This window comes from Anomalospiza imberbis, chromosome 23 (assembly GCF_031753505.1).
Source record: "Anomalospiza imberbis isolate Cuckoo-Finch-1a 21T00152 chromosome 23, ASM3175350v1, whole genome shotgun sequence".
In the NCBI taxonomy this organism is placed as follows: Eukaryota; Metazoa; Chordata; class Aves; order Passeriformes; family Viduidae; genus Anomalospiza; species Anomalospiza imberbis.
Genome location: NC_089703.1, coordinates 425,936 through 436,106, shown reverse-complemented (window position 1 = coordinate 436,106; position 10,171 = coordinate 425,936). Strand labels below are relative to the sequence as shown.

Genomic DNA, 10,171 nt, shown 5'->3' with positions numbered 1-10,171 from the left:
ATTTACAGTTTGGATGAGCACTGGGGTTTTGAAGCGAACACTACCAGACTGCTCACCTTGGTACCAGGAGAGTTTTGTCCACTCCCATTGAGGACAGCCCAGAGTGGGAATGCCCTGCGTTCAGGACCAGACACCATCCTAGAGCTGGAAAAGTCCTGGAGACAACATTGTGGAGACAACCAGAAAGGGCAGATCTGGAAGCTGGTGAACAGAAGGCAGAAGGGCAAAGTTAGAACAGTTCTGTGAATGCTGGGACATGCCTGAAGGCAGCAAGAACCACTGTGTCCCTGGCACAGATGGAGCATGTGGCTTGGAGCTGCAGCAACCACGCGTGTGGGAGGAGGGCTGGTCCTGCTAGGGAAAAGAGGAACACGCATTAGGCACTACTGAGTAACACCAGCTTCCCAAAGAAAGGAAACCCCTGGAAGCACAGCATCAGGATGGCAAACAATCATGGCCAGCACAGAGGCTGAACACAGAGAGAGGTGCTGATGTTTCTGCCTGCTCCGGTTAGGATGTTCACAGTGATGCACTGCTCAGGTGTGTGGTCCCACCACTTCTAGGACACACCTCATGGTGTGACAACAAGTCTGAGGCCCCAGCATTGCAATGGGGCTGCTATCCAGCTGGATGTCTGAATACTCTGGAACCTGCATGGTCAGATGAACATCACCAGGACAGAGGGACAGGACAGAGGGACCCATCGCTTCATACTTCCAGAGCTGGGTCCAAATCACATTAAGACAGAGCTGGTAGGACCTGTGGGAAGTGGAATAGGTGAGAAACTGCCTCTTTGTATCATCATAAAAGAAGGAACAGTCATAACAGTGTTCTCACAGGGCTATTGCAGTGGGTACAGAGCTGTCAAATGGTCACCTGAACCACAGGAAACCTCCCTGGCTCTGCACAGAGCAGACTGAAGTACCACACATGCTGGATAAGTGGCATAACTTTGAGTCAGACATTCCTCCTTCGGGAACCTGGTGAGACAAACTGTCCACCTTGAGTTGTCCTGCTCCAACCTGTCTTGGCAATAGGATTGCACTGGACCCCACATTTAAAAGTCTTTGGGTTTTGGTCCATTTTTTCTCTAGCTGAAGAATGGAAGCAGCACTCTTGAGTTCAGGATTTGCTTAGACTGGAGAGGGACATTTTCAGGGGCATTATAGTGACAGGACAAGAGGAAATGGCCTTAAGGTGAATGAGGGTAGATTTAGATTGAATATTAGGAAGAAATTCTTTCCTGTGGGGACGGTGAGGTCCTGGCACAGGCTGCCCAGAGAAGCTGTGGCTGCTCTGTCCCTGGAAGTGTCCAAGGCCAGGATGGATGGGGCTTGGAGCAACCTGGGATTGTGAAAGGTGTCCCTGCCTGTGGCAGGGGGTGGAACTAAGTGGGCTTTTAGGCCCCTTCCAATTCAAAACATTGTAAGCTTCTATGATAGTTCTCTGTTCCAGTTAGAGAAACACAGCTAAAGCCATGAATTCAATCCTCAGGGGAAAAATTGAAGAGATCTGTCAAAAAATTGCAATCACAGAATCACGGAGTAAAGAGACGTTGGACAGAAGCTCTGAAAATCACCTAGTTCACCACAACACCCTGCTCAAATCATTGTTGTACCTTTTTCTCCCAACTTCACTAAGCCCTCAGAGATGGCACGCTGGTGGAGCTGGTCACATCTCAGGGTGTAACAGCACAGAGGCACAGCAGGACATACAGCTGGCATCCTATGGGTGACATCAACATCAACAGTGCCCATCGGATATCACTTCTGTTTCACTCTTTTTGAGGTAATGATTTAACTGCTGGAGCTTCCTGGAACTGCCCCCATAGATAAGGGGGGCCTGGAGCAAGTCCTGCCAACTAATCCCTAAATTAATTCCAACATGGACAACACCATAAGCTTTGCAGCAGTGTAACAGGGTTTGGCCCTCCAACAGTGATAGCCAAAATATTTACTTAAATCTGAGGGGATACAGTGCTCCAAAGGGATTTCTTTCCCCCTCAGACTGCTGCAGAAGTGTTCATGTGGGTGGCAGAGGATTTTCACCTTTAGTGCATGAATCCAATCACCTCTGAAGAGGGGACCCTGAGTGAGTTGGACCAACATGGCAAATCCCATTTCCTCATCGATTTTCTTGAAGGATGCTCTGGAAGTAGCTGGGTGTATGTATTTGTGTGAACAAGGGATATTAGAGACTCATGCCGTGAGATTATATCCAACACCAAAGGTTGTTCTCTCCTAAACCCCTCTTTTAAGGCGTTAACAACTTTAAAAAAAACCCAACTCTTTGTGCTGGAGATGTCTCAAGCTTCATCACAGATGAAAGGGTTTTTTGGGGAAATCTGAGTCAAAGTCTGTGTGGCTGTGTTCTGCATTATCTGAGCTTGTATTAAAAAAAAAAAAAAAAAAAAAAGTGAGGCGGGGGAAGCACACTCTGTTAATACTGTTTGTCATAATCCTCTTCTTCCATCATCCTGCCCAGCAACAGCTGCTTGGGTCTGCCCCTGCTGCTCCTCTGAGAACGGGCTTGTGTGTGCACCTTCCTGCTCCCCTCTTTCCCCTTGGAGCCATCCAGTGCCCTGATCCACCTGTGCATGCATATAAGATGCCCTCCTAGACCACCCCTTAGGCAGGCAGCTGGGAAACTCTTGCCCCCCCATCACCTCCCTGCTGCCTCAGTTCTGAGTTCTCTGTTCTCAGTGCCAGCAGGGCAATCAGTAATGCCAGGACATGGCAGGAAGTAAAGAGGCTCAGCAGACAGTGGAATCATGCGGGCCATGATTCCACAGGGTTGTGAGGGGAATCCTCATCCAGCCTGTCCAGCACATGCAGTAAAGAGCATGGAGGAAGACTCGGCAGGAGAGCTCTCTGAAGTCAGGGAGTGACATGGCACAGTGGGTAGGGCCAGAAGAAAATGGAGCAACCCCTCAATGAGCAGAGACCTGCCTCAAACACACAAGACTAGAGGGTGGGGATAGCTCGCCTCAGAGCAGGGAGAAAGACTGCGCCAGCCCTCATCACTGCCCCAAATTAAACAGCTTCTGCAGGTGAAACTGCCAAAGCCTTGTTCAGGGTCCTCAGAGCTCCAGCAGTGTGGTTTCCTCCAAGGCACTGCCAGCAGTGCTGGGGCTCAGCTGGGCGCAGGGCCAAGCCAGCAGAGATACTCTGAGGATCAGAGATCACTGGAGATGCCAATGTCTGAACCCTCAGGGCCCAACCAGTGTCCCCAGAGGGATGAGAAGATCCTACAACTCCTGCTGAAGCCTATCACCAGCTTGGGGCTCCATTCATCCCCCTGACCTGCAGTCATTGATTCCAGCTGATTTTGGATTCTTTTTGCTTCCCATCATGGCGGACAGGAGTTTCCATATTTAAACCAACACCAGTAAGTCCCCACTCAAAATACAGCCAGAGGAATCCCCCCCAGCCCAGGGGAAGGGATTGTTCCCAACAGGAGACCCCTCCCCGCAAGCACCTGGCCTGAACACAACCCCAGGAATGAGCTTGTGACACAGAAAAAGGAAATTGTGTTCGATCGCTCTGGCAAGATGAGCTGCCTGCTCCCTGAGGGGAAAGGGGACTGCAGGATCCCTGCCAGTGTTGCAGGGTTTTGGAAGGGGGAGAGCAGCCGGGCAGGATGAGGGACAGGAGCACAGTAGTCAGTAGTGTGTGGGGCTGTCCCACGCCTATGTCCCACATCCCTGCTTGTGCTGTGGCTGACACATGGAGAAGTGCAGGGACCTGAGCACCCCATCGCTTCCCAGGGCTGCTCTAATATGCTCAAAATAATCTCTGTAGCATCTGCAATTCTTTGCCAAGTGCTGAATCATCTTCCTGCAATATTTGCATTAGGAATGCAGGAGTGGTAGAGCCCTTTGCAGAGAGCCAGGGAGGCAGGGACAGGTACTGGCACCCAGCTAGGAGAGTATCAGTAGGAATGGGCTCTCTATGTTACCTGCTGTGCTGGGCTTCCTAAGTGCCAGCACTTGGCAAACACCTGGGCACATCCATGAGAGACACAGGCTGAGTCTGAACACATGGCAATGCTGAGGGTTTAGTTTCATCACCATGAAATGAGTCACTGTCAACTCCCAAAGCAAGTCCACTCTGTCCTCATCCTCCAAGAGAGCTGTAGGGAGACCCAACCTCACTTGTGCAAAGCTCCTGGAATCCCAAATTCAATCCCCTACCATGGATTCCCATCAGCTGCATCAGCTCTTGGCCAGCTTTACCACCAATGATGTGAACCAGCTCACTGGGGGAAACAGCAAAGCCTCGCCTTTAAAACAGAAAAACTCTCAGCGCCACAGAGAAATGGATGAGTAAAAGCGGTGTATTTATTTAGACTTTGACAGAAACTTTGATAAGAATCCTACATTGGGGGATTTGAAATCTTTGAGCATATCCTGGTTACACACAAGGACACAAGAACTCATGTGTATATAATAGATCTACTGAGATGTGGCAGATAGCAAAGGATTATCTGGGTTAGTCTGTGTGAGAGGCAGAAGGGATCTGCGGAGGGAATTCACTGTTCACAGAGACCGGCTGTGTGGCGAGGGAAACACCAGTGGTGATAAACAGGAGTTCACACTCACCATGGGGATCATCTGACCTGCTCCTGAGTGCCACCAAACTCACCATCATCTATAATCCTGCTGGAAAAAGCCCCTGTCTACCACACAGCTCAATAATAACAGCTTTACATGCTCAGAGACAAAAGAAACAACTTCAGGTCTGAAGTGCAATGTACTAAACCAAGGTGATGTTAGTATGGCATTAAGGATCAATAGATGGGGCAGCTCCGCTCTAAGCAATGTCTCAGTGGACCCTCTGAAGAAAAATAAAAAGAAAAAAATAAAAAAACCACAAAAAAGTGGGTTTTTTTCCAGTCATCCCACCCATCTTCTACCCAGAACAGAGCCCTCCTTGTGACTCCTGCAGAAGGCCAGAATGGGAACTATTACCTGCAGCTGTAGACTTTCCAGATGTGCCTCTACACATCCCTACAGAGAGCAGAGCATGGGCAGACACATGTTGAGAGGTGCCACCTCCGTAGCATGAGCTTTGGGAAGAAGGTCTGGGTCACGGCAGACATGGGAAAAGTTGGTGTAGGGCTGGGGTGAATCGGCAGGGGACCTAGTCCAGGTGAAGAACAGCAAAGTGGAGGGACAAGGATGGCTGGCAAGAGCTGGAGTTTAACTTTTCCCTATCAAAGTGGTGGCCAGAAGGCCAAGGTCATCAAGTAGGTGACTTATGACCTTGGCATCCTTGGGCAGAGAAAGATTCACATGTTAAGGAAAGACATCACACCCATCAGCAGGTTCAGCACAGCTGGAGGGGCACAGATTATCTCCCCAGGCAGCCTGAAACCTGAGGCAGGGCTCTGCTTACCTTATTTCAGCCAAGAGGAGGAGGGCAAACTCCATCTCCAGCAGGAAGCCTCCAGTGGGTGGAAAACCTGTGAGCTGAGACAATTTTGCAGAGTCCCAAGCCAGATCTAATCTATCCAGACAGACCCATTTGTTGGCTGCTCCTTTGTGCTGCTAGGGAGGATGTGCACACCAGACCCATCCTGGCCAGCCCTCCCCATCAACAGGAGGTTCTGGGGACAGCAGGAAAGTGTCTAAGAGACAGAGAGAAGAGCTTTCCATATGCTGCAGGCCTCTAAGCATCCCTGATCCATGGGATGAAGGAACACAGGCCAACAAACTTGACCCTGAGCTCCCTGGGAGCAAGACACAACAGACTGACTACTCCCATTAGAAGTGGAAAGGTCACTGTCTGGACTGCCCGCAATGCTAGGCATCTCCAGGGTGTCCAAGACAAGTGAAATAAGGCCAGTCTAAGCATTTGCGCTCTGCACAGATCGGCCCTGACTAGTGTTGATGCTCTCCAGCACTTGCCAGAGAGCAGAGATGGCAGTGAGCACCAGCACAGGGGTGAAGGCTGCCACCAGTTCACTCCTCAGCCATGCCAAGCAGTGTGAGCTCCTTCACTCTTGTACTCTTTGGCAGATTTCCTATCTCTTGACTCGTGCTGGTAGTTGTTTCCTGCACAGTCTCCAGTTTGTCATTTACATGTCACATGCTGCTGTGGTGAGCAGCTGTAGGCAATGACATGTCATTGCAGTAACACTCAGAGTAGGGGCAGCAGAGAATGCCTTCTGACCTGCCAAAAGCAGCTCCTAAAGCCCATAAACATCGCTCAGGACTCTGCACACTTCTAGTTTTGACCAGCAGCCCTCAGGATGCGGTTACATGTCTGACCAGTTCCCTCCTGTCCTCATGCAGCCAGCATTGCTTCTTCCCAGGCACATGATCTGACATTTAGCAGTGCTGAGCTGCTCAACTGTGTCCATGTGCTGGGCAATTCAGATCCTACTGCTCCTTACTGCTTCTTCAGCCTCTGTCTCAGCAAGGGCTTTCTGTTTCCTTGCAAGTCACAGAAACCAGTGCCATGGCCCAATCCATGGGTTTGTCCCAGCCCCACTCTCATTGTAGATGAGAGCTCTGTACCACAACTTACAGAGCATCCATGTGTCTGCTATTACATGTACTAAGAACTACACTTTATCAAGTTTGCTTAACACGATTAGAAGTCTGGGTAGATTTCCTACTTTGAGTGATCATAAACAGTGCAGGAAAAGAAAAGCAAGAGCTTCTACTCCCAGTAAAAGGAATTACTGTGTTAACACAGGATAGCAGGAATTGTGGTGACTTACTGAAGGGGGCCCCATGCAGCTGATGGTACTGGGGGTTCAGGCACATAAATGGAGACACAGCTGAGCACCCATCATCCAGCCTGCTCCTCCCCAGGACAGAAGGTCACGGAGCCCATCTCCTGGGGACATGCATTAGATCTCACTGTCTGCAGCAAAACACCAAAATTTGGGAAAGCCCCTCTGGCTGCTGAAGCAGCTCATGTCTGTGTTGTGAAAGGGCACTCAGGTTTGCTGAGCTGGATGGAGGCCACTGGAGACATCACTTCCCTTTTCCAGTGCCCAAATTAACTGGGGACATACTGGCAGTGTGCCAGATCAATAATAAAATTTGCCAAGACATCAGCATCAGCTGGGGCTTGTCCAAATCACAAGGAGGGTTTTCAGACCACTGGTATCCATTTTTCTCCTGCTCTCCCTCACAAGAGGCTTCAAGGAACATCCAAACTGCCTCTGTGCTCCCGCCACTGCCATACCTCACTTCTGAACAAGCAGCAGATCTTTGCACCTAATTACAGACAGGCTGTATTTTAAAATTATAAAACCTTAACCCCAAAATGAAGTCTAGAGCACTATTTGCATATACTGTGTTAAAATAACACCTGGGGGCTGTGAAATGACACTTTACATGGAAAATGTCAAGTGAGGGCTGCTCAGGGCCACTAGTGTATCCAGGGCACTCTGCCTCCTTCCAAAGGATCCCACAGCAACAGGACAGACAGTGGGTTACAAATGGGAGCTGTGCAGAAAACAGACATTTCCTAATGGTCACAGGCTTAGTCCTGCACCCTAAATGCAAGGAGATTGTGCTGGTTTTGGCTGGGATGGAGTTAACTGCCCTCATAGCGGCTGATGTGGGGCTGTGTTTTGAATTTGTGCTGAACACAGGGTTGATAATATAGAGGTGTTTTTGTTATTGCTGAGTGGGGCTTACACAGGGCCAGAGCCTTTTCTGCTTTTCTTAAGGTCATGCTGGGGAAGAAGTTGGGGGTGCATGGGAGGTTGGGAGAAGGCACAGCCAGGACAGGTGACTCAGACTGACCAAAGGGATATTCCAGACCACATGACATCATGCTCAGTATATAAAGCTGGAGGGAAGAAGGAGGAAGGGGGGGACATTTGGAGTTACGGCGCTTGTGTCACAATCTGCTCAGAGGAGTGGGGTGTCGTGATGGTTCGTTTACCGATCCCAAAAGTGTAAAAAGGCAAACAGCAGGAGACCATCAGTTTAATCACAACAAATGCACCTTTATTGTAGAGTGCCAACAGCAAATGCGATAGAGGGATCAGAAAAGGAGATAAAAGATAGAAAGAAAAAAGACGGGAAAGGGGATTATAGCTACCAATGCAGATGACATCCTCACTGGTCCAGACAATGGAGATCTGTCTTGTTGCGTCGGGGAGAATCTCGAAGTCTTGGTTATCTCAGGGGTCTTTTACAGTCCTCCGTCGAAGTGGGGGAACAGGCAAAAGACAATGAAAGTCTATGGAAATCGTTGAGGGGGAACAAGTACAATGAAGAAATAAGTCCATTGAAGCCACCAAGGGGGAACAGGTCAGCAGTGAGCGAGAGCCATTGTCTTCTTGGTCCAATGACCACACCTGGGCAAACATCTCACATCAATCAGGCCAGCCCTCCTCCCTGTGATAGGATTATAGGGGTCTCAATCTCAGTCCTTGGGAGGGGGCTTCAATCTCCATCTGTCACAGTGGTCATGAGGCAGATGAGGGGTCTTCTGTAGCAGATCACCAGAGTTACCCCAGAAAGTTCATTTGGCCAAGAGGTGGGATAATTCGTGGGTTGAGCAGGTATTGTAAAGCAGGTGTAAGCACGTAGAACAAGCCGCTCCTTGCCAGGTTTTTGCCAAGCCCTGCTCGAAGCAGTGGTCCATGGTGGTACAGCAAATACACCTGCAAAAATAATCACCCACTTCTCCAAGCCGGAACTCCAATCGGGGTCTCCAGGATCTCAGTCTCTGCCATTGCGGCAAACATGAGGCAAAAATGAGGGGAACTTGGGACCGTCTCTTACAGCTTGTCTTCCCAAGTTGCTGTTCCATGGGATGGGGCCCTGCTCTCCTGGAAGTGTTGAATACTTGCCTGCCCATGGGAAGCAGGGAATTAATTCTGTTTTTCTTTGCTTGTGTGTGTGGCTTTTGGTTTCCCTATTGAACTGTCTTTATCTCAACCCATGAGTTCTCCAGCTTTTACCCTTCAAATTCTCTCTCCGATACCACTGGTGGGGGAGTGAGCAAGTGGCTGCGAGGGGTTTGGCTGCTGGCTGGGGTTAAACCAGGAAAGAGAGGCATAAGTCATAGAATCATATGGGTTGGAAAGGACCTTAAAGCTCATCCAGTCCCACTCCCTGCCATGGGCAGACACACTTTCCACTGTCCCGAGGTTGCTCCAATACCCATCCAACCTGGCCTTGGACACTTCCAGGGATGGGGCAGCCACAGCTTCTTGGGGTAACCTGTGCCAGGGCCTCCCCACTCTCACAGGGAAGAATTCCTTCCTAATTTCCATTCTAAATCTACCTTCTTTCAGCTTAAAGGCATTCCCCTTTGTCCTGTCACTCCACCATTACCTGATCTAACATCTTCCATGGGATGTCACTTCCCAGTTTGTTACAGGCACTCTGCCATTTCCCCAAATGCATCTAGCAGCTGCAACAGGACACAGTCAAGGGCAAGATGGTCTCATGGTCCAGCCTGACCTAAAAACAGCTTCTCTGCTTCCTTAGAGGATGGCACCAAGGTCAAGAGGGGCACACGACCCCCCCAAAACTCAACAGGTCACCCAGTACCCAGGACAAGACTTGAAAAAATAATGTTTTCAAAAATGAAGGACTTTTCCTTCCAGAGCATTGTTTCACATGAAACTCCACATATACAACTCTCCTTCTCCATATTTTATTTTTACAGAGGAAAAAAAAGTCTCAGCATAACAAGAAACCACCAGCAATCAGTATCTCCAGTGTGGTACACACCAGACCAGGACATGTCCTGGGAAATTCATCTCCCTCCTGGGTAAAACATGGGTGTTGCTAACGCTGCAATTTGCTCTGCTGTGCATATCTCATCCATCAAGAAGGAACTGGAATGGGGGGATGTGAGTTATTATCTCCTCATAATAATACGGGAGATGCTCAATGGACTCTGTAAAGCGGCAGAACGCTTGCTAGGTGTGTGCTACTGGCAGGACTCTGCTGAGGATATGTCCGCACAGGATCTTGCTGGGCAGAAGGGCAGGAGAGAAGGCCCCAAACAGGACAGATGAGCCTGAACCACTCCTGATGTAAACATCTACATTGTCCTCTTTCAGCTGTGGTAACACTCCAGCAACAAGGCCCAAAGGGCACAGCCAACAGGCCCCATGCTCATGTTCTGTCCTGTCTGAGCTGCCTCTGCCCTAGGACAGGACTAGAAATAAAGCAACTTCTCCTCAA

General features: G+C 49.6%; 1 long non-coding RNA gene across 1 annotated transcript; it reads left to right on the top strand.

The window, feature by feature from the left end:
- Positions 1-840: 840 nt before the first annotated feature.
- LOC137461853 (uncharacterized) lies at positions 841-10,171 on the top strand. The gene is made up of 3 exons (XR_010993511.1): positions 841-983; positions 9,648-9,752; positions 9,925-10,171. It is a non-coding gene; the product is annotated as an uncharacterized lncRNA (long non-coding RNA).